Source organism: Carassius carassius, chromosome 43 (genome assembly GCF_963082965.1).
Source record: "Carassius carassius chromosome 43, fCarCar2.1, whole genome shotgun sequence".
In the NCBI taxonomy this organism is placed as follows: Eukaryota; Metazoa; Chordata; class Actinopteri; order Cypriniformes; family Cyprinidae; genus Carassius; species Carassius carassius.
The window spans coordinates 20,924,220-20,944,014 of NC_081797.1; the positions used below are offsets into that span (position 1 = coordinate 20,924,220).

At 37.7% G+C, this 19,795-nt stretch overlaps 1 protein-coding gene and 1 pseudogene across 1 annotated transcript in view; one reads left to right on the top strand and one right to left on the bottom strand.

The window, feature by feature from the left end:
* Positions 1 to 19,795, bottom strand: part of LOC132125468 (uncharacterized) — a 1,183,551-nt gene that overhangs the window by 540,391 nt on the left and 623,365 nt on the right. The gene's annotated exons all lie outside the window — the stretch shown is intronic.
* The window catches only part of LOC132125471 (immunoglobulin kappa variable 3-15-like), a 444,765-nt pseudogene that overhangs the window by 6,069 nt on the left and 418,901 nt on the right, over positions 1 to 19,795 (top strand).

A 19,795-nucleotide genomic window follows, 5' to 3' on the forward strand; every position in this document is an offset into this window, starting at 1 on the left:
ACTTTCTTGTGTTTTTTATTTATTTATTTATTTTTTTTATTTGCCCTGCCATCCTTACGACATCTCACTGTCCTGTCTCAGCTGTTCATTACATCGTTACAGCTGTTGTTCAAGTCATCGCAAGTCATTGCAAGTCATCGCAAGTCATCACATCAAAGTTGTCGTTGCCACAGACTGGTACTACAGTTCGATACACACACACACACACGAACATGTCACTGATATAGTGTGAACTGAACTGAGTGTTTGAACAAACTGAGGGTTTCAACTGTCAATTTGAACTGTGTTTGTAATAACTGAGTTGTTTGGAAACTGAATCATCAAATTGATTCATGGGAATCGTTTAAGTGATTTCAAGGTCACCTACATTCGAAATGAGTTGTTAGAAGTGAGTCATTTAAGTGAAGTCAGTGTTATCTATTCAATTGAAAGAGGTTCTTTGAAATGAATAATTTGTGTTGAACTATAAGGGTCATCAACATCCAGTGTTGTTTGTAGATGAGTTTGTGCCCTATTCTGACATTCATTTTGGGGAAACACTTTTGAGGTGTTAAAAGAGGCTTGTTTGGAAAGTGTTAACTATCTGAAGATCTTTCAAGAAAACAAAACAATCTCAAAACTGTTTAATTTTTTTATTTTTATTTTATTTTTTTTTGTTACTTTTTGGTATTTTATGCTATTGAAACAGATCCTTCCAGCAGAAATATAATTTACAGAGAGAAGGAAAATAAATTGCTAATTGTTAAAACGTGAAACATTTGACAGTTATTTTTGAACTTACCTTGGGGTAGGGGCGTCTCACTTACACTATTAGGATTAGGTGGGTGGGGTTGTGAATTTCAATTTATTTTTCACTTACATACACTTCAGGAAGCCACCGTGTCGACATACTCACCTGAAGCCTACGCTACCTATTCCTGTAGTATAAAATAGTGTAAGAGAAAACATATACATTAACATATTGCATATTGAGGCTCAAAGCACTCGAGCGGGGACTAAGATCCTTTCGCTTTTAAGTCTTCCAAGGTAGTGTTTTAATTTTCCCCTACGAGGCGAGACTTACAGTCCCGTTACATTTGGCGTCACGAACAGGATAGAATTAGACTGTATTTACCTTTTTGTTTTGTGTCACACGTCCCAGGCCTACAAGCTGAAGAATGGCAGAGTTTGAGGAACTGAAGAGGGAGATGGCGGAGATCCAGAGGCGGTTTGCCGAACAGGCGGGAGCACTCGACCAGGCAAGAACTGAACAAAGAGAGGCCCTGTCACTAGCAAGAGCTGTCATCGAGCATCAGGCTACCGCTCAAGCACCCCCAGCTACCATTTACATTCCCAGGGACAGAAAACTGCCAGAGTTCAGTGGCCGTTCGACCAAAACTGGAGAGTTGAGCGTTGAAGAGTGGGTTGCATCAATGAAATCTGCCTTCCAAGTGATGAGAGTACCTGCAGAAGATTGTGTAGAGTTGGCGAAACAACATCTCAAAGATGAGGCCAAAGCAACTGTGAGGTTCATGTTGGGTGATGGTGAAAAATCTACCGATGATATCTTTCAAGTCCTACTAGACACCTATGGAGACAAAGTACCAGTTGGAACCAGACTGAAAGATTTCTACGAACGAAAGCAAATGCAAGGTGAGATGATACGCTCATACGCATATGACCTACAAGAAAGACTCAGCCGAGTTCAGCGCAGAGAGCCAAACAGAGTTCCAGAGGCCGAAAGTGTGTTAAAAGAACAACTTGTCTTGGGCCTCCGAGATGATTTTCTGAGGCGTGAAATGAAAAGGCGAGTTAAAGAGGATGCAAGTTTGACTTTTGTTCAGGTGATGCAAGCCGCAATCACTTGGGCTGAAGAAGAAGAAACTCAAACGCCAGACATTCCAAAACACAGCCCCCGTGTCAGAGTTGTAAGTGCTGATGCAGAGCAAGCTTCCTCTGCGTTAACACTGGAAAAACTGCACGAAGCTATACAGAAGATTGCCGCCCGTCAAGATGAACTTTACCAAGCAGTACACAGTAATAGCAGAGTACAACTTCAACAGAGTCGTCCAAAAAGACAACCCCTAAAGGACAGTGATGGCCGATACATCTGTTATTCATGTGGTGAACCTGGGCACACTAGCAGGTACTGTCCCAAAGGTACTGAAGCAACTACAGTAACTGATCAGTCCCGACGTTCTACAGTGATGCCTGGAACTAACACAAGAAACGTTCCATCCAGTACAGCTCAAACCAGCCCTGGGCCATCTATGATAAGAAGTCATACAGCTGAATGGACTGACGACGTGACAGAGAAGTTGAAAAGTGGTGCATTTGGAGATTGTCTGACTGTCGAAGTTAGAATAGCTGGTGTTAAGACAAACTGCTTACTGGATACAGGCTCAGAAGTGTCCACTATTACAGAGTCACACTTTAGGAAGCACTTCGGAGAACAAGAGTTGAGACTGTCATCTGCTCACTGGGTACGACTCACTGCAGCTAATGGACTCGACATTCCGGTTCTAGGATGTCTGCAAGCTGATGTGGAGTGTATGGGGAAGGTTCTCCCAGGAAAATGCATCTTTGTGCTAACAGACACAAGCCCACAAGCAGAGGAGATAAAAGGACTTTCAGGAATAATCGGAATGAATATAATCAGTGAGTTCAAGTCAGTGTTCGTCACAGGCGAGAATGTGAAGTCAGTTAACAAATATGGACAACCTGCAGAAGCAAAGATACGAAGGATGTTAGCCAGCGTTGAGAAAACCGAAACTCTGAGTCCTGACGGCAAGATTGGGTTTGTCAAAGTCGGTGGAAAACAGGCCGTCACCATCCCTCCACTAAGTGAAAAGGTGTTCGAAGGTCGTTGCAGAGTGCCACCTAAAGTGAAGTGCCAAGTATTAATTGAGCCCACCACTGGTGTGAGTCTACCCAAGGGGCTGCTAGTGGCTAATGTGCTAACAAAAACTGAGGGTGGTAAAGTTTCTGTACGTGTCATGAATTCGAGCGAGCGGACAATCAGACTTAACCCAAGATGCAGAGTGGCAGTAGTTTCTAAACCACAGGAGGTGTTAACTGAGAATACACTGGAGTTTGAAGAGGAGGAAGGGACGCTTCATGTCAGACGAGTGGTGCATGTTCAAGCAGTCGAAATCTCTGACAACCCCCCAGTACCAGTTCAGGTGAATTACGAAAAGCTCACCCCTGCACAAAGAGAGGAACTTAACCAGTTGTTAGCAAAGTACAGAGACATATTCTCCAAAAGTGACAGTGACTTTGGGTACACACAGTCAGTAACGCATGACATTCATACCGGTGAAGCTCCACCAGTGAAACAGAGGCACCGTAGGGTACCGCCACATGTTTTCCAAGAATTCAAAAAACACGTGCAGGACCTAGTGTCACAAGGCATCCTTAAGGAGAGTGCGAGTCCCTGGGCATCCCCAGCAGTGATAGTTGTGAAGAAAGACGGCAGTGTGCGTTTCTGTTGTGATTACAGGAGGTTAAATCAAGTCACATGCAAAGACGCATATCCACTTCCCAGAGTGGAAGAATCTCTGGATGCACTGGGAAATGCTCAGCTGTTCTCCACCTTAGATCTTACAGCTGGCTATTTCCAGGTAGCTGTAAATGAGCGTGATCGTGAAAAGACAGCAGTCACTACCCCGTTTGGACTGTTTGAGTGGACGCGGATGCCATTCGGGCTGTGCAACGCGCCAGCCACCTTCCAGCGCCTTATGGGAGTAGTGCTCGGGGATTTGACCTTCGATGTCCTCTTGATATATCTTGATGATATTATCGTGTTTTCTAAAGACTTCAAGAGTCACTGTGAGAGACTAGAGCTGGTCTTTGATCGACTGAAGCGGCATGGCCTAAAGTTAAAACCAAGCAAATGCTTTCTCTTCAGATCTGAAGTAAAATTCTTGGGCCACGTGATTTCCTCTGAAGGAATCCAAGTCGACAGTGAAAAGGTTAGTGCCTTGAATGCTTGGCCCGTGCCTAAAAGTGTGAAAGAAGTGAGACAATTGATCGGATTCATGAGTTATTACCGGCGGTTTGTACCACAGTTTGCTCAAATAGCCAAACCATTGCATGCGTTGATGGGCAGCAAAGACAAAAGGAGAGCATCTGAACTGTTCATGTGGAGTAGCGAATGCCAGACTGCGTTTGACAAATTGAGACAATACCTGATGTCGCCACCTGTCCTTGCTTACCCCGACTTTGGCCTTCCGTTTATCCTCACTACAGATGGAAGTCAACAGGGACTCGGAGCTGTATTGAGCCAAAAACAAGGTGGAGCAGAGCGCGTCATTGCATTTGCTAGCAGAGGCCTGAGAGGATCAGAGCGGAATGACAAGTACTATAGTGCATTCAAACTGGAGCTGTTGGCCCTTAAGTGGGCTGCAACAGAAAAATTTAAAGAGTACCTGATGTTCTCCAAGTTCACTGTAATCACTGACCATAATCCACTGCGTTATCTGGAGACCGCAAATCTTGGTGCAGTTGAGCAACGCTGGGTGGCCCAGTTAGCGGAGCTTAATTTCGAGGTTCTCTATAAGCCTGGAAGACTGAACACCAATGCGGATGCTCTATCGAGAATGCCCTCCAGTGAAGTTCCAGAACAGGAAGACACAGAGAAGGATTTCATCAGACCGAACTCTGAGGAAGTGCGTGCATGCCTGTGGCCCGCGCAAGACTCCAAGCAGGGCGAGACTGATGTTCAAGTGGCCGTACAAGCGTCCATCAAGAAAGTGCTGAATGGTTACAGCTGGAATGAAATAAGGGAGCTGCAAAGAACTGATGCCTTGATGGGTCCCGTGTACAATGCACTTTTCAAAGAGAAAAAACCAAGCAGGACAGAACAACAGGGTATGCCACCAGAGTCGAAAAAGCTTTACAGACAGTTTGAACGTCTTCAACTGCATAATGGAGTGATGTTTAGATGCATTCTTGATCCAAGGGATGGAGAAAAAATTAAGCAGCTGGTTGTTCCGGTCCCATTACAGCGATCAGTTTATGACAGTCAACATGAGCATGGGGGTCATTTCGGAGAAAAGAGTACTCTGACACTGATGAGGCGGAGCTACTATTGGCCTAAAATGTCTACGGATTTTCAAGGATGGATAGCACAGTGTAAAAGATGTACCCTTGCAAAGGATGTCTTTCCAAGAATCCGAGCTCCGATGACCTGTAGCAATGTCACTGCTCCTTTAGAAGTGCTGGCAATGGACTATACTCAGCTGGAAATGTCCTCAGGAGGGTATGAAAATGTACTGGTTCTCACTGATATGTTTACCCGGTTTACAGTTGCCGTCCCAACCAAGAACCAAACAGCGAGTACCACTGCAAAGGCCCTCATCAAACATTGGTTCGTCTGCTACGGGTGCCCAGCTCGTCTGCATTCAGATCAGGGAAGATGTTTCGAGGCGCAAGTGATCAAGGAACTCTGTAAAGCCTATTGTATTGGAAAAAGTCGTACAAGTCCCTACCATCCTCAAGGAAACTCTCAGTGCGAGCGGTTCAACCGCACAATGCATGATATGCTGAGAACGTTGACACCTGAGAAAAAGAAAGACTGGAAAACTCACCTACCTGAGCTAGTAATGGCATACAACAATCACGTCCACTCATCTACTGGCTATTCTCCCTTTTACTTGATGTTTGGGAGGGATGCGCGCCTTCCATTAGATGTGTTGGGTGGAAAGGATGTGGAGGAAAGTGATGCAGAAGACTTGGACGAATGGGTGAAGAGTCATCATGGTCGACTAAAGACTGCCATAGAAGTCGCAAATATGGTCGCACAGGAAGCTTCCAAGAGACGGAAAAGAGTGTATGACCGCAAATCTTCTGGAGCGCTTGTAAGGCCGGGTGACCGTGTGTTGCTACGTAATCACAAACATAGGGGCAGAAATAAGATTCAAGACAAGTGGGAACATGCACCGTACATTGTAGTAAAGCAGAATCATTCAGACATACCTGTATTTACTATCAAACCTGAAAAGGGGGGTCCATCCAGAGTAGTACACAGAGATCAGCTCCGTCACTGCACCTTTCCTTTGTCACCTGTTATGCCACTTACAACCACATGTAGGCCCGTAAACCAGTCAGACTCCGAAACCGAATTCCCAGATCTTGTTTGTTTTCCAGCCACTGCACATAGACAGAGTAAAGATAAAGGGGTGGTACAGATGGAAACCATTGATGTAGAACAAAGAGGGAGTGTAACACAAGAACAGGGGAATGTAGTGGAAGATGTGGTCTCTGAAGTAGAGTTGGGAGTACAAGAAGTTTCTGATGATGCTGACATTTCAGATGTTGAATGTGAAAATGTTCCAGAGCTCAGACGCTCTCAAAGGCAAACTCGTGGTAAATTACCTGTGAGGTATAGAGCTGATTATCTGATGAAATAAGGTAGAAAGAAGAAAAATTAACTGAGGTTGTGATGAGGAATATGGATGAACTTGTTTGAGATTGAAAAGAATGTATTTTGTACAATGTTGCACTTTTAAATTGTGTTCTGTTTATGTTCCAGGGGCAGGCTGTCTGGAGATGTCGATGGTATGGCAGGGTTTAGCAGGGGGGAATGTAACAGAGGTATTTTTCTCTATGGGGACTTTTATTTTGACAGGTTTTTCTTTCTCCGGCGTGCTTGCGGGAGATGAAAAGACGTCTGGGAAGAAGAAGAGAGCGCAATAGTTTTACGAGAGAGACACGCCATGATTGCTGTACAAGAGGTCGATATTTTTCCGTTTAAGCTGTAATGTAAAACAGTGATGCAAGTTCGGATTAAGTTTCGTGAGTAATAGTGTACATCAACATTGTCATGTGAGACTGTAGACACAGTTGAAACAGAATTTCGGTCGATCGCGTCATCGGACGGAGAACGGTGTTGGAGACTGGCTGAGAGCACGAGAGAGAGTTGCTAAAGCCGTGAGTTTAATCCAGAACATTTGTTTTTCCGTAACGTTAGTATGACTAAGAAATTTTGAGCGTCCTACTGTTTTTCTGGGTGATCTACAGACTGTTTTGGAACGAGAGACATTTATTTTTTTGTTGGTGAATCACTTAAGTGCACTTGTTAGTGCGCGAGAATGCGTATGTGAGCTGAACGATCGATTTTGAAGGAGTGATTCGTTTTTTTTGTTTTTTTAGCGACTGATGATCGTCCATGATCAAAATTTGTTCTTGAGAGACATTTTTGTGTGTGATTCAGATCATTCGATCTATGCGTGCCGCGTGTGAGCTGGCTGAGCTGCGCCATTTTGTTCCAGAAAGTTCCTGAGTTTTTCCTGGGCCGTGCTGAAACTTTCTTGTGTTTTTTATTTTTATTTTTTTTATTTTTATTTGCCCTGCCATCCTTACGACATCTCACTGTCCTGTCTCAGCTGTTCATTACATCGTTACAGCTGTTGTTCAAGTCATCGCAAGTCATCGCAAGTCATTGCAAGTCATCGCAAGTCATCACATCAAAGTTGTCGTTGCCACAGACTGGTACTACAGTTCGATACACACACACACACACGAACATGTCACTGATATAGTGTGAACTGAACTGAGTGTTTGAACAAACTGAGGGTTTCAACTGTCAATTTGAACTGTGTTTGTAATAACTGAGTTGTTTGGAAACTGAATCATCAAATTGATTCATGGGAATCGTTTAAGTGATTTCAAGGTCACCTACATTCGAAATGAGTTGTTAGAAGTGAGTCATTTAAGTGAAGTCAGTGTTATCTATTCAATTGAAAGAGGTTCTTTGAAATGAATAATTTGTGTTGAACTATAAGGGTCATCAACATCCAGTGTTGTTTGTAGATGAGTTTGTGCCCTATTCTGACATTCATTTTGGGGAAACACTTTTGAGGTGTTAAAAGAGGCTTGTTTGGAAAGTGTTAACTATCTGAAGTAATAGAATTTACAGAGAGAAGGAAAATAAATTGCTAATTGTTAAAACGTGAAACATTTGACAGTTATTTTTGAACTTACCTTGGGGTAGGGGCGTCTCACTTACACTATTAGGATTAGGTGGGTGGGGTTGTGAATTTCAATTTATTTTTCACTTACATACACTTCAGGAAGCCACCGTGTCGACATACTCACCTGAAGCCTACGCTACCTATTCCTGTAGTATAAAATAGTGTAAGAGAAAACATATACATTAACATATTGCATATTGAGGCTCAAAGCACTCGAGCGGGGACTAAGATCCTTTCGCTTTTAAGTCTTCCAAGGTAGTGTTTTAATTTTCCCCTACGAGGCGAGACTTACAGTCCCGTTACACACATGAACAATATAAACTTTCTGACTGTGTGGGGCAACTGATTTTCCAATATTGTGATAGTGTCAGATGCGATTGTCCAGGGGCTTGTACAATATCATACAAGTGTTAAATTGAATTACTGAATTATTAAGAGATGTGCGACTGTATTTAGGGATCATTTTAAAGACTTTTCCCCTTTCCAAATACCCACACTTGAGGTCTTAGTCACTTGAGAGCTTGTGTATGTGACAGTGCATGCACAAGACTGTCCCCGGTAGAAAGGATCCAGGGCTGCTTGTCTCAAAAAATTTGATTGATGAGGGTCATAAAAGCCATCTGTTCTGGATACCTGTTTGTACACCCCCTCTCCCCTCCCTGTACACCCCAGTGACCTAAATATGAACTTATGAACCCAAGAAGGATTTTCGGTGGGAGGGAGAAGTGTTGGGAAGCTATGTGCTTTTTTTAAACTCTGAAAAGGGCGAAATCATGAAAATGGTGTAAGGGAAGATTTTATTAAGGTTTTAAGTACACAGGGCATTTTCAAGAAAAAGGTTATAAACACAAACAGAAATGGAAACAATGTAATGATCATTTTCGTAGTTGGAAAAGTGTAAAAACGTTGTAAAAGTTGTAACAAATGAAATAAAAAATAAAACTAGGTTACTGGTTATTTATCTAAAACAACCAAACAAGTCAAAAACTATCAGAAATGTTTTCGTTAAGCAACATGTGAAAAAGATGTGAGAGCTTGTAGCATTACAATTTAAAAACTTTTAAGGTTTGTTACCAGCTAGAAAAGAAAGAAAACTTGGTAATAGAGTTTTAGCATTTGTACCTTACCTCATACTAAAAAAGAAGCGAATGTAAAGAAACGATACAAACCAGGAAACTTGGCGTTTTGTCACGATGTTAGAAAAAGTTAAAACAAAAGAAAAAAGAGGTAGGCATTACGCGGATCTAAAATAAAATAAACCAGACAAGATACTTGTCAAATCTATGCAGTACTTTACCACTAACTACAATTTAAAAAATCGAGACTCTCTTACTGACAAGAGAGTTAAAATAAAGAAAAAAAAAGATCTCACAGCAAAGTGTTACGACGTCTCCGGCTCAAACTAAAAAGAAGAAGCTAACGTAAAGCAATGTTACAAACCAACAAAGTAGGCGTTTGTCACGTCGGGTGAAAAGTAAAAAAAAAAAAAAAAAAAAAAAAGGTAACTTAGGCATTAACGCTGATCTCAAAGAAAATACATCGGACCCCGTCTTTAAAACACCAGCACAAGATACTTGTCAAAACTATGCTGTACTTTACCACTAACTACAATTAGTGAAAATAAAAAGATCTCCCAGCAGAATTTGCGAAGCCTTCCATAAAACAACCTCCCAGCGCCGCAGACACACTCAGAATGCTTACGTCCGGTCCCACTCAAACCACTCCTTCTTCCTCCTTCACGCAAGGCTTTAGGTGCATTTACCGCCACCTACAGGGCAGGAGTGTGGAGCATTGACGTTAATGAAAACTAACTCAAACATAAGAGATAAAAGAAATACAAAAATAAAATTAATGGTAATAATAAACTTAGTAGTGATTCTTTAAATACAGTTTATCAACTCTTTGAGATACTTAATCTGTGAAACATTTCTATAGCCACATCTTTATTTAACAAAATCTAAAATGAGATCTGATTTATTTCTATATTAAGTGCTTCTGTAAGTTGTAATCTTTCGTTGTCATATCTTTTACATTTTATTAAAATAGGTTAAACTGTTTCAGAAGATCACATTTAACACAAAGTCCAGACACATGTATTTCATCTTATAAATAATGACTAATTAAGTGCAATGTGTCCAATTCTATGGCGAGATCTTCCCTTCTATTCCCAAAAATTCTCCTTTCATTTCCAACTGTTCTTTGAATATTATATAAATGCCGTCCTTTATTCTAACCAACCCATTTAATTTGACACGTATCTTTTTATTTTTTATTTATTTTTTAATTAGACCTTTTATTTCAAATTTACTCATTGGAGTATTAAATACGATGTCTGACATTTTAATGCTTTTATCTGGACCACTACTTTCATTACCTTCATTACCTATATGTGTGGGTATACATACAAAATAAATACTTGTTTGCTTGTATTCTGAACAAACTCTGTAAAATGACTGACAAAATGTCTTGTCTAGTAGAAGCTTCACCACTCTTTAAACTTGATAGTACTGAAAATGAGTCTGAACATATGACTACTTTAGGTATATTAATGTGTTCAAACCCACTGAAGAGCCAAAAATATGACAATCATTTCTGTAGTATAAACAGACGGATGATTAGATGTTCTTTCTGGTATTCTATATATATGCTCTTTATTTTTAATCTAAACAAAAGTCCTTGATGTTTTATTTTATTGTAATAAGCCACTCACACTTACTTTAGTAGCCTTAATCATTGGATATGTCTTTTATTTTGTTAATATTAACTTCTGGCACAAAATTCTACATTCATAAATGTATGTTTTTCAAAATTCCACCACGTTTAGTGGCGTTTAAAGAGGAATTTGTGATGTATTTGGAGACGTTAAAAGGAATGAAAAGTCCCAAAGCAAGATTTTTGTATTCTTCATTATTCTTCGAAAATCTGTTACTCTCCCCTACATTATCATTATATTTTTCTTTTTTCTTAAGTGTTGTTTTATTTATTTTACATTTATTTTGTTTTATGATGTACAGAGTGTGAACAAAAATTGAGTGTAATCTCAGACCGTATTTGCAAATCTACCAGTAATGTACGTCTTTATGTTTTTAATGTTTAAAGCATCTATAAAATTTTTTCATCTCAACAAAAATTCCTTGTTGGAAAATTTATTTAATTTTAATAAGTCACTCACACATACTTTAGTAGTCTAAATCCATGAATACGTCTTTTATGTTGTCAATATTAACATCTATCATTGCTATATCGTTGCTATATCAATTAAAACATGCGTTTAGGCAAACACAAATCTAACTGGAATGAAATGTTTTGGAAAGTCTTTGATTTTCTTGCCAAAGACTTGTTATCATTTGTATCGTAAAACGTCTAAACTTTTACAACATTACAGGAAAGGCTAAATATTTGATCTCAAGTAGTGCGTAGAAACGCGTCTGGTGTCTTTGTGTTTACTGTTACGACCATGTCAGCGAAGACTGTAAAACATCTAAAGGTTTTTGGGGTTTGCAACTCAACTGTAATCTAATTAGTTTTCCGGGGTTCTGGTGTTGTAAATGGTGTGCTGCTGGTCAGCTAAAGCAAAAAAAAAATGTTTGTGTATTCAGTGATCAAAGGGTGACAATTTCAACTTTATTACTTAGGTCTGTGATCGCAAGGTTAGCTGAAAGTTCATTTACTGGTCAAAAGGATGTGAAATCTTTTAACAAGTCAGATAATAGAAAAATTTAGTTTAATTCGAATTAATTTAGTTTATTTTAGTTACATTTATAATTTTTATTAACCCCTAGATCTTTCAACCTCAACATAGACGTACTGAGAATGCAAACAAGTACACAAACACAACCATACAATCATAAACACACACACACACACACACACACACACACACACACACACACACAAATGTAAACATACAGAAAACATGAACATGTAACCAAACAAATACAAATATACACTCAAACATTATACATATTAAACATAAATACACAAACAAACAAAATAGGTCACAAACACGAAAATACCTATATTAGATTGCAAATGAGTTGTCATAAGTTTTCTTTGAAACCAAAAGTGTTTGTTGCTACAAATGTCTCACAGAACTTTATACAATAGATTAGATGTCCTTTCTCACTTTCCAAATGGTATTGTTAACCATGATGTTTAAAATAGTTTAAAAAAGTATTATTTTTTAGCTTTCATGTAGGATTCATGTCAGCACTTAAATGTTTTTAGCAAGAGTCCAGAGACAGATGAAAATAGATGCGTGAAGAAAAAAATGTAAGAGTTTTTAATGTTTTTTTAGATTGTTTAAAACAATTGAGTTTATGCATTTCTCTTGAATGTGTGTACGGTAACCGTTGCATACATGAAGCAGAAGAAATACATAAACGCATTGTGGTTGATGTTAAACAACAAAAAAATATTATTTATATATCATAACTTACTTTCTTTTCAAAACACAATAAACATTCGTATGACTTTTTTAACTGCGAACAACCGGTTTGGTTGGAAAATAAAAAATTAATAAAAACATATAATGTTTCTTAGTTAGAATGCTTATAGTTTGTAGTAAAATCACATATATAAGCTAAAACATTTTTCTTTCAAACCACACGGTTTTCACACACACACACACACACACACACACACACACACACACACACACACACACACACACCTCACAAAACTGCCAACAAGGATCTTAAGTTTTTGTTTTAACGTTTAGCTGTAGCTGAGACCTTGGTGGAATTATTTTACGCACAGTTTTGGGGAGGTTACTATGAACTTTGTAATAGCTTATAGATCACAAATTACCCTATATAAAATCTAAAAGGTTGTGCAACTATATCAATTTCTTTAAAAAAGTAATGTACTGTAACTGATAACATTTTATTACATGTTTTAAGACTTGTAATGTTTTCAACCGTTAATCTTTTGAAACATGTAAACAGGACGGGATTTACATTAGAGTGCTCGACAACTAATGACTGTCAGACTTTCCAAAATCCTTCATCACTTAAAATAGGATTGTGATCGTGATTTCATTTTAAAGCACAACCACCACGAAATCAGATTAGCTTGGAGATTAAATACATAGAATAGTTAGAGTAGTTAACGTGGTTTATGAAATATATCAATTAAATCTGTACGTGTGTGAAAAAATATTCAGCTATAACATTTTTATAATTAACCGCAATTTAATTCTCACTGACTGTAACTGATTACATTTATTTTTGTAATCAAAGGATATAATTTAGCTATATGTAACTAGTTGATCCCCCTAACACTGATTATGCGTTCTAACAATAATAGATGGTGAAAGAGTTCATTACCCTCTTTAACTTTAAAAATGCGGACAGTGTCGCGTAACACTAGTCTGTCAAACAAGGGTTTGCTCTTAAAACAACCCCAGACCCCGGCTTGAAAGCACTGTAACAAGTATAGCCATTGCAGAAATTTATTATAGAGATGCAGTAAGATAAACTCTGGATGCACGATTGACCGACTTATGACATGTTTACCATATTATTACAAGGCCCTGCTTACCTAGTTTTATGATGAAACATGTCTGTAAAAATAAACAAACATACACACAATCTCCAGAATGGGGTCTGATGATGGGGGTTCATCATTTCATGATGAAGACAAACTGGATATTCAGACCACAGCAGCAGGACACGATTGTCTTTTTCTAAAGATAAAGACAATTTTTGATTTCAGGACACACGAATCCTAATGGTTCCCAAGACAACATAACAACGGTTGCTCCATTACAGCATAGCCAACCCTATTTTAGCCTGTTTTAGCACATGTACAGTATATCGTATTATTCTTGAATATAGTCGTTTAGTCTAAATATGTGTTAACAGTTATTTTATTGTTATTATATGTATTATATGTTTTTGTTTTACAAAGGGGTTCAATTTAATACGTTTAACTAATACCTCATTCAAGCTATGTAGATCTTCAGGTCAGGGAACTACAATACCCATCATACACCTCAGGCTTCAAACAGGACCGTCGTGGATACGTACTCATATTGTATGTGGCAACGCTCTAAATAATTGGACATCTGATTAAACGCATGCGCAGATAACCTAAATAAAGTTGTAAAGTATACGCTACTTCCTTGTTGTGATGTTACAAACCTCTTTTTTGTGATCTGTTTTAGAGATGCAAAGTCCGATTCACTTCTGAAAAATGATTCATTTGGACAGTTTGGTTCAATTAACCGATTCATAGGGCCCTTAAGTCATTTTCACAGTTATGTCAGTACACATTTTTTCTCTTCTAACAACTCAAGAGTCATTTTATTTCCGTGAATCTTCTAAATAAATTTATTGTGTGAACACATATTGGTGGTTATTATCATCTGTTCATTTAAGTTAATGCTGAATCATCTAAATAAAGTTAACTGTGTGAACACATATTGGTGGTTATTGGTGTGATGTTTGTGTTCGCAGTTTTAGGCACAGTGCCTCTGTCGTTTGTTTAGCTTAAACATCAGTTTTTAGTCAGTTACAAAGGTGTCACGCATTAAGTTTTTGTATTTTTAACTAACATTATTATGACAGAGTTACAGGTTTCGCACGTTTTTGGTGTGTGTAAGCGGTGAAATCTTAAATGTGACCATCGAGTAACGTTAGCTACTCAAAGACAAATTGTGTAAGTGTTCATTAAGATGCCGAAATGAAAATAAGCGTACAAATATTCATAATGACAATAAGTACAATATACCCTAAAAACACAATAGCCCCTGCTAAGTACACCTAAAATTTGCTAGAGTGGTAAGATATTTACATTTACATTTATTCATTTAGCAGACGCTTTTATCCAAAGCGACTTACAGAGGAGGATGGTGGAAGCAATCAAAACAACAAAAAGAGCAACGATATATAAGTGTTATAACAAGTCTCAATTAGGTTAACACAGTACACAAAGCATGGGCTTTTAAATAATATAATAAATAAAAAGAAAACAGATTGAATAAAAAGAATAGAGCAAGTTAGAAATCTTTATACACACACACACACACACACACACACATATAAATAGATATAAACCGCAATGTTTTTCATAGCGTTACACTTTGAAACCAAAACGATATGTTACCATGATTTTGTTTCTGTTTGAATCTTTTTCCCGCAGTTTCACCATCCTAATTGCAATGGTTTGGTCTTACGCTTAGGGCCTTATACGATTCCTTTTCTTAGTTTTTGCTCTCGTATTAGTGGGTCTCTTTGTTCATACAAAGCAATATTTTTGTGAATTTGGGTATTAAAATATTGCTTTAAACATCGTCTTCATTCGAGACGTTTACTTAACATCATTATATTATCCTTTATAGATATAAGATATGTTGCTTATTATTATTGAATTGTTAACAAACAAAAATATCACGGCCGACTCGAGTGATCATCTTGGGCGATCATCTTGATCATCTTGGGCGGAGCCATCTTGGGCGTGACCAATGTTTATGACTTCCTGATGACAATCCCCCATCGTGTACATCATACAAGGGGTTGAGGGTGGGTCCGATCACTAAAACCAACAAAGACCGTCTGATAAACGCTACAGTTGCCTGCTGTGAACAATAAACTATACAATAAATCAATAAACCGGAAATTCATAGTGAATTAAAACAGTACATCCACATTCGGCGACAAAGTTCTATATCGATTAGGGGCAAAGTTTATGCCTTGGAAAGAATCAAATTCTGAAAAAGTCGTCTGACGCTGCACAAAGACCCATGGAGGGTAAATGGAGCGGCGCTGATGAGGTCGAAAAACTGGAGTGCGCTGCGGGAAACACCTGTTTTGTAAAAGACATTATCGACCCTGTTTTTAAACTACACTACAGAGGACAGATGATCGGTCTGATGCAAAAGATCATCACGGCGGAATGCGACCCAAATCACGATTTTACGGGCGATAGCAAGCGGGAAAAAAAACTCAGTAACCAAATGAAACTTGTAAGAAGCCTGAAATATACATGGCCTGATTTGACGAGCATATTTTTAACTGGGAGGGACCCGGTGAATGTTTCTGCACGTAAAATTCTGGAAGTGATGTCTGAATGTGAAGATGAGATGGACGTTAATGATGTTCTCTATCTGTGTACATCTGTAACAGATCAATGTGTGCTGTTGGCTTCCAAAAAGTATGATTCTATGACCTGTGAAATTGTTGCATCGTTGGTTGATTTTATATTGGAGCAAAACATGTTAATCTGCAGAGATTTTCTATTCTGGTTAGATTGCCTGTAATGTCATATTTGTTTTTAATGACAATTTGATCATTTTCTTCACTACATCGATGTATATTCAACAATATAGTGTTGAAATAAAAGATTGATCCACTTCACTCGCTATTCTGTTCTCTGAGTTCAGAAACTTTTTTTTTGTTTGTTAACAATTTAATAATAATAAGCAACATATCTTATATCTATAAAGGATAATATAATGATGTTAAGTAAACGTCTCGAATGAAGACGATGTTTAAAGCAATATTTTAATACCCAAATTCACAGAAATATTGCTTTGTGTGAACAAAGAGACCCACTAATACGAGAGCAAAAACTAAGAAAAAGAATCGTATAAGGCCCTAAGCGTAAGACCAAACCATTGCAATTAGGATGGTGAAACTGCGGGAAAAAGATTCAAACAGAAACAAAATCATGGTAACATATCGTTCTGGTTTCAAAGTGTAACGCTATGAAAAACATTGCGGTTTATATCTATTTATACGTGTGTGTGTGTGTGTGTGTGTGTGTGTATAAAGATCTCTAACACAGCTTGCTCTATTCTTTTTTATTCAATCTGTTTTCTTTTTATTTATTATATTATTTAAAAGCCCATGCTTCGTGTACTGTGTTTACCTAACTAAAACTTGTTATAACACTTATATATCATTGCTCTTTGTGTTGTTTTGATTGCTTCCAATGTCCTCCTTTGTAAGTTGCTTTGGATAAAAGCATCTGCTAAATGAATAAATGTAAATGTAAATATCTTACCACTCTAGCAAATTTTAGGTGTACTTAGCAGGGGCTATTGTGTTTTTAGGGTATATTGTACTTATTGTCATTATGAATATTTGTACGCTTATTTTCATTTCGGCATCTTAATGAACACTTACACAATTTGTCTTCGTTTGAGTAGCTAACGTTACTCGACAGTCACATTTAAGTTTTCACCACTTACACACACCAAAAACGCCCGAAACCTGTAACTCTGTCATAATAAGGTTAGTTAAAAATACAAAAACTTAATGCCTGACACCTTTGTAACTGACTAAAAACTGATGTTTAAGCTAAACAAACGACAGAGGCACTGTGCCTAAAACTGCGAACACAAATATCACTAACTTAAACGAACACAAGACAATAACCACCAATATGTGTTCACTCAGTTAACTTTATTTAGATGATTCAGCATTAACTTAAATGAACAGATGATAATAACCACCAATATGTGTTCACACAATAACTTTATTTAGATGATACACAGAAATAAAATGACTCTTGAGTTGTTAGAAGAGAAAAAATGTGTACTGACATAACTGCGAAAATGACTTAAGGGCCCTATGAATCGGTTCATTGAACCAAACTGTCCAAATGAATCCTTTTTCAGAAGTGAATCGGACTTTGCATCACTAAAACAGATCACAAAAAAGAGGTTTGTAACATCACAACATGGAAGGAGCGTATACTTCACTAACAATGTAGAAATCTTTTTACGTCTTTTTATTTAGGTTATCTGCGCATGCGTTTAATCAGATGTCCAATGATTTAGAGCGTTGCCACATACAATATGAGTACGTATCCACGATGGCCCTGTTTGAAGCCTGAGGTGTATGATGGGTATTGTAGTTCCCTGACCTGAAGATCTACATAGCTTGAATGAGGTATTAGTTAAATGTATTAAATTGAACCCCTTTGTAAAACAAAAACATATAATACATATAATAACAATAAAATAACTGTTAACACATATTTAGACTAAACGACTATATTCAAGAATAATACGATATACTGTACATGTGCTAAAACAGGCTAAAATAGGGTTGGCTATGCTGTAATGGAGCAACCGTTGTTATGTTATCTTGTGAACCATTAGGATTTGTGTGTCCTGAAACCAAAAATTGTCTTTATCTTTAGAAAAAGACAATCGTGTCCTGCTGCTGTGGTCTGAATATCCAGTCTGTCTTCATCATGAAATGATGAACCCCCATCATCAGACCCCATTCTGGAGATTGTGTGTATGTTTGTTTATTTTTACAGACATGTTTCATCATAAAACTAGGTAAGCAGGGCCTTGTAATAATATGGTAAACATGTCATAAGTCGGTCAATCGTGCATCCAGAGTTTATCTTACTGCATCTCTATAATAAATTTCTGCAATGGCTATACTTGTTACAGTGCTTTCAAGTCGGGGTCTGGGGTTGTTTTAAGAGCAAACCCTTGTTTGACAAACTAGTGTTATGCGACACTGTCCGCATTTTTAAAGTTAAAGAGGGTAATGAACTCTTTCACCATCTATTATTGTTAGAACGCATAATCAGTGTTAGGGGGATCAGCTAGTTACATATAGCTAAATTATATCCTTTGATTACAAAAATAAATGTAATCAGCTACAGTCAGTGAGAAAAAATAATTAAATTGCGGTTAATTATAAAAATGTAACAGCTGAATATTTTTTCACACACGTACAGATTTAATTGATATATTTCATAAACCACCTTAACTACTCTAACTATTCTATGTATTTAATCTCCAAGCAAATATGATTTCGTGGTGGTTGTGCTTTAAAATGAAATCACGATCACAATCCTAATTTAAGTGATGAAGGATTTTGACAAGTCTGACGGTCATTAGTTGTCAAGCACTCTAATGTAAATCCCGTCCTGTTTACATGTTTCAAAAGATTAACGGTTGAAAACATTACAAGTCTTAAAACATGTAATAAAATGCAGAGGTGGAAAGTAACGAATTACATTTACTCGCGTTACTGTAATTGAGTAGCTTTTTTGTGTACTAATACTTTTTAAAGTAATTTTTTAAATCTGTTATTTTACTTTTACTTAAGTATATATTTTTTGAAGTATTGTACTTCGCTACATTTTAAAACACATTAATTACTGAGTAAAAAAATAAATAAAAAAAAATAAAAAAAAATCGCTCCCTGGAAACTACGGCAGTAAATAATGGGCAGGAGGGCAAACTGGCGCTAAAATCACAAGAAAGATGCAGACGGACAAAACAGGCGTTAGTGGTGCAGACACCGCTGAAAACGAAGCCCCGTCATATTCTGAAGTTGAACTCGAAGGAAATGAAGTGAACCCCTGGCCATATGTATGCTCTATTATGCAGTGTAAGCTGTACTTGCCAAGGAAGACCAAACTAGCAGCTTATAAAATCTCGACAAGACATCAACCCTTCGCAAGAATGTAGAAGTAAGCTAAATAATTGCATCGTTGCATTGGTGGTTAAAATGAAGCTTAGACATTTTAGCAAGAGGCTTTGCACAAATTAGCCAAAAAGACAGTGGTGAGGAGTGTGCTATTTTTGTTTTAATGATGTGCGCGCGCATTTATAGTGTGTTCTTTCACTGTGTGATTCAGTCTCCTAAAATGCATTTAGAATGATCACAAAATTTAAGATATAGGGGCAGAAAATTCACATATTTATATAATTCCATATATTAAATCAAAATCACACAAAGAATGCCATCTTTTCCTCCAAAAATCATCATGAATATATACATACATATATATAACAGTTCAGTAAAAAAGTTAATTAAGAGACTTGCGTTTTAGACACCATATTGCCTTTTTTGCTCTATTTCTACAAC